Source organism: Macrobrachium nipponense, chromosome 29, assembly GCF_015104395.2.
Source record: "Macrobrachium nipponense isolate FS-2020 chromosome 29, ASM1510439v2, whole genome shotgun sequence".
NCBI lineage: Eukaryota > Metazoa > Arthropoda > Malacostraca > Decapoda > Palaemonidae > Macrobrachium > Macrobrachium nipponense.
The window spans coordinates 5,416,429-5,422,087 of NC_061092.1; the positions used below are offsets into that span (position 1 = coordinate 5,416,429).

At 43.1% G+C, this 5,659-nt stretch overlaps 1 pseudogene; it reads left to right on the forward strand.

The window, feature by feature from the left end:
• The first annotated feature begins 368 nt into the window (after positions 1 to 368).
• On the forward strand, positions 369 to 3,518 carry LOC135205997 (histidine-rich glycoprotein-like; annotated as a pseudogene).
• The last annotated feature ends 2,141 nt before the right edge of the window (positions 3,519 to 5,659 follow it).

The following is a 5,659-nucleotide window of genomic DNA, read 5'->3' on the forward strand; positions in this document are numbered from 1 at the left end:
GAGAGCAGCCCCCCTTTGCTAATTGCGCAAGAAGCGACTTCGCCCTAATTAGGGGGGTTGTCGCTAATTACCGGATGATCAGTGACAAGCTGTCGCTATAATTGGCCTAATCTATCTTGGGGTCTCATTGGGGAGCTGCTGGCCCCACCCCCTCCCAACCCCCATCCACAGGCACTATACTGCCGCCTCATTACGCATAAATTGAAATCCTTTTATCTCCAAGCACTTGCAGCATCCGCGGGCAGCATCTCCGGAGGCTGGGACTGAAATGCAGGAAACGACGAGAAACATTCTTTTATTTTCGTTCCTGAATTTTCTCCCTCCGAAGGTTTTTGAGAGGCTCTACGGGGCGTGCCTCCCGGCTGCCTGCCATTCGCTCGGTCCGATATATCATGTAGGCCACTCCCACCCCCCGAAGGACGCCCCTGCGCCCATGTGTATATAAGGTGGAGGCGCCGAGGGACTCAGCAGAGGCTCCTGAAGTCCCTCATCTCGTGAGCTAAAGGCGCCCTGAGGAGCGGCGGTGACTAGGGAAGGAACGACTATGAGGAATTTAGTGAGTTTTTTGAAGTTTTTTTATATTATTATTATTATTATTATTTTCTATGGGCCTAAATGAATCTCTCTCTCTCTCTCTCTCTCTCGCTCTTGCTCCCGACGATCAAAAGAATTTTTTCTCGTCTAAGGTAGATTAGTGAGTTTCAGAAAGTTTTATTATTATTATTATTATTCTCTATACGCCTAAATCAATCTCTTTCTCTCTCCAATCAAGAGGAATTCTTTATCTCTCTCCAAATAGTGGCCTTTAGTGAGTCATGATTTTTCTCTGATTATATGATATGATGCTAAATCAACCTCTCTCTCTCTCTCTCTCTCTATAGTGGCTATGAAAAGTGCTCCTTTCGCTTTGTAAACTTTATCAATTTACAGTTTTTCTGAGGGCTAACTGTAATATCATCAGTTAAATAAATATTTGGTTATAATTAGTCTTCCAATGCCGTGGGATTATTAATTTTACGCCATGAATGACATTAACTAAGTTGGATACAATGTTTTTAATATCTATCTTAATTCTTTATTAGTTTCTATTGAACGATCAAAGCAAATTTTTTGGAGGTAAATGTTAGGTCTTTTATATTCTAAATCAGATTGTAATTTATTCATTAAATCAGTTACTTATGAATAACTGTCCTTTGAAAACACTTTGCCAGTTACGCATTTATCCAGTGAATATACTTTCTAGCTGAGATATTCTTTTGTAATTTGTCTTTATATCATGTAGTTTCAACAACAATGAGTCATTATCTGTGATTCCTGAATATACCCATTTCAGAGAATTCTAAATATGATGAAAATAGTCATTATGAGTCATTGTAATGGGTTGTGTCTCGGTAAAAACCGGGTTTCCTTTAGAGGTAGATGAAAAAGATATTCTTCAAGAATTCCTTGGTTTCAAAGAAAGGAAACTGGTCCAGTCTTTTCGATTATGATTCAACTGTTCTACTTGCACAACAGACCACGTCTTAAAGTTCTCTTTTTTTATTCTCCTTCTATAAAACATAAGAATTTCTCAGTCTTTTGCAATGATCTTGTCTTAAGTAAGTTTATATTGATAAGTCTGATAGTGGTATTGAATTTCTTGTCATTCTAGCTCTTCCCATTTAATGGATTTTGTGGATAATTACGTGGCCATTTTCAAAATTTCTGAGCCTTCTAACTTCGCGCATACTGCATACAAATTATGTGAGTGAACTTAAACTTCTAATGTAAATTCGAAGGGACGTGACGCGACAAATCATTTTCATATGCGAACGAATTCAGGAACAACATTCCAGCCGACCTTGGTCTTGCTTCAGTGAAGCCCTCTCCACACGTCAAACCTTAACGCTGCCACCCTCTTCATTTTCCACAGGTCTGGACGTTTTTGTGCCTGCTGATTGCGGCGACGGTACAGGCAGACCCTGATCCTGACCCTGAACCAGAGGCAAAGAAACCGCATGTTTACCGTCCTTATTATCCTCACCGCTACTTCCACTACTATGGCCGCCATCCCTACCTGCCCCTGAAGAAGGCTGATGGAAAAGGCGTTGCCCTGCACCCGGGAGGTGCTACCTCTTACATTGCTCCCCAGATCCATGGATTAGGCAAGAGGTCGGCTGATCCGGAACCCTCTGCCGATCCAGGACCTTCTGCTGATCCAGAACCCTCTGCTGATCCACAGCCGGTACCCGAAGCAGATCCTTCTTACCCTCATAGCTATGGGTATAGTCACAAACATGTCTACCACCCACACCATCATGGTTACAGGTACGGTTACCACGGGCATCCTCACCGTCCTCGCACTTACCACCTTGTGAAGCACAAGAGGTCCGCTGATCCGGAACCCTCTGCTGATCCGGAGCCTTCTGCTGATCCAGAACCCTCAGCTGACCCAGAGCCACTACCCGATGCAGATCCTTCTTACCCTCATAGCTATGGATATGGGCACAGACATGTCTACTACCCACATCACTATGGTCACCATTATGGCTACTACAAACACCCCTATCATCACCACCACTCTCACTATCCCCATAAGCACAAGAGGTCTGCCGATCCAGAGCCTTCTGCTGATCCAGAACCATCTGCTTGATCCGGAGACCATCTCTGACCCTGAAGCAAATCCTATTGCAGGCCTCCTTCTATCCTTAACAGCTATGAATTATTGGGCCGACACAAAGACCTTTCTGATCTACTACCCACATCACCATGGTCATCCTACCTGGCCTATTCTAACAAACATCCCCATTGATCACCACCACTCTCACTATGCCCATAAGCACAAGAGGTCTGCCGATCCAGAGCCTTCTGCTGATCCAGAACCATCCGCTGATCCGGAACCATCTGCTGACCCTGAAGCTGATCCTACAGCAGATCCTTCTCATCCTTATAGCTATGGGTATGGTCACAGACATGTCTACTACCCGCATCACCATGGTCATCACTATGGCTACTACAAATACCCCCATCATCACCACCACTCTCACTATCCTCACAAGCACAAGAGGTCTGCCGATCCAGAACCTTCTGCTGATCCGGAACCATCTGCTGATCCGGAGCCATCTGCTGACCCTGAAGCAGATCCTTCTCATCCTTATAGCTATGGGTATGGGCACAGACATGTCTACTACCCACATCACTATGGTCATCACTATGGCTACTACAAGTACCCCCATCATCACCACCACTCTCACTATCCCCACAAGCACAAGAGGTCCGCTGACCCGGAGCCCTCTGCTGATCCGGAACCATCCGCTGATCCAGAACCGTTTGCTGATCCAGAACCATCTGCTGACCCTGAAGCTAATCCTACATCAGAGTCCATTTTCTCATCCTTTATTCTATTGGGGTCTTATGGGCACAGCAAATTGTCTACTACCCCCACATTCACCATGGTCCATTCACTATGGCTTACTAGCAAGTACCCCCCATCATCACCATCACTCTTACTATCCCCACAAACACAAGAGGTCTGCTGATCCAGAACCTTCAGCTGATCCGGAACCATCCGCTGATCCAGAACCTACTGCTGATCCTGAAGCTGATCCACAGTATGGCTATGGGTATGGCCACCACCACCACCACCGTCCATACAGTTACAGTTACCACTACCGTGGGTACCGAGGGTATCCTTACCGCTACGGTTACCACGGCTGACGGAAAGAGAGATACGACAACAGTGGCTGACCTGCCCGAAGAGGCTTCCTGATAATGGGTGGAGGAGTTTGCACCTTCCCAAGTACCTGATAGTCTGGTAAAGCTCACGCCAATTTTTCAGGTACTCCAACCTACTGCTCAAACCACTTAGCTTTAAAAGATGGAAAATATTTATTGTGTTAAATATTGACCACAGGCATGATATTAAAATGAGTATTCACTGACTTCGTCTTTTTTATTCTGTTCATAAAAGCTTTCCAACCTTTAAGATCATCGGTTTCGAAGGTTAATATCAACCCCTTCTCAACCAAAGGTAAATGGTTGCAATGGTGGAAAAGGATTCTGGCTGAATCTTGGTAAGGAAAGGTATGAATATTCGAAATGACATTACCTGCGTTATCTGGCAACTTTTGCTAAAAATACGGAAGGTCATTGTCTAGAGAAATGAAACATTCAAACTCCATATAACATCCTAATATGTAAGAGTACATCATACTAGTATATAGAATTGGGACGTAATCGTCAAATGCACTGCGACTAGGTTTGTGTGTAAGCAGAGGAAAAAGAAAAAGGTAATGCATGGGTTCGGACACAGATAATAAGTAAATCTAACAGAAAGTAGTAAATCCAGCTGAGAACTCAGAGAGTATTGAGGCAAAGTAACAAGGAAACTGTGGAAAGGTTTCGCTCACAAGTTTGAGTAAGGGAAATATTTTCTATTGTTCGTCAAGCAAGACAGGATAAAGGAAGAGACCTGGCAACAGTGTACATGGCTTATGATTCACTTGGCGACCTCTGTTATTAGAAACAGTATTAAAAGGAGAATCGCTGGATGGTTAGTACCTACCGGAAAGACCTTTGGGGAATAAGGTAACTGAAAAAAAATAATGTTAAATATACAGAGGTGAGTTTCAATAGGCAATGAGTAAGCCAAATAATGACATAACACAAGGACCAAATGAAATTTGACGTTGTCATCAAAACTTGTTCTGAGAACTATGGCTAGGCAATGAACCCATTGTGATGCATATGTTGCCAAAAAATTATATATGGTGTTTCCATATAAGTGTAAAAGATCCCATCATAGAATATGACAAAAACAAAAGCACGGAGTTCACAAGTTTTTATTTTTCTTAACGGGTTTAGAATGGACCATAGGCTGAAGACTAAAGGAAATTAAAAGCAAAAATCTGCTATGCGGTCATTAAAAGAAAACGCATATTTCATCAAGGGATCGTTGCACCATTTTCTGTGGATCCAAGTTCTATAGAAAATGGTGCACTGTTGTCTGCGAATGTGAATCGCACCTACGCAATTAGCAAGATTGCACTTGAAGGTGTACCTACAGATAGCCACAAAGTTTAAGTCAGAATGTTTTATCGTATTGCTGAACGGTTTGACAAAAGACGGCGTTTATTATTATTACTATTATTTATCTATTTATTTATTATTTATTTATTTTTTTTTTTTTCTTTATCACAGTCCTCCAATTCGACTGGGTGGTATTTATAGTGTGGGGCTCCGGGTTGCATCCTGCCTCCTTAGGAGTCCATCACTCTTCTTACTATGTGCGCCGTTTCTAGGATCACACTCTTCTGCATGAGTCCTGGAGCTACTTCAGCCTCTAGTTTTTCCAGATTCTTTTTCAGAGATCTTGGGATTGTGCCTAGTGTTCCTATGATGATGGGTACAATTTCTACTGGCATATCCCATATCCTTCTTATTTCCATTTTCAGGTCTGATACTTATCATTTTTTCCTTTCTTTCTCTTCAACTCTGGTGTCTCATGGTATTGCGAAATCAATGAGTGATACTCTCTTCTTGATTTTGTCAATCAACGTCACGTCTGGTCTGTTTGCACGTATCACCCTTGACCAGGAAAGGCCGGTGAAAAGGAAGAAATTGCGGCTACAAGTCCAGGAAGGTGCGTACTGATCAGAGGGGCACTCTTGAATGAGAACCC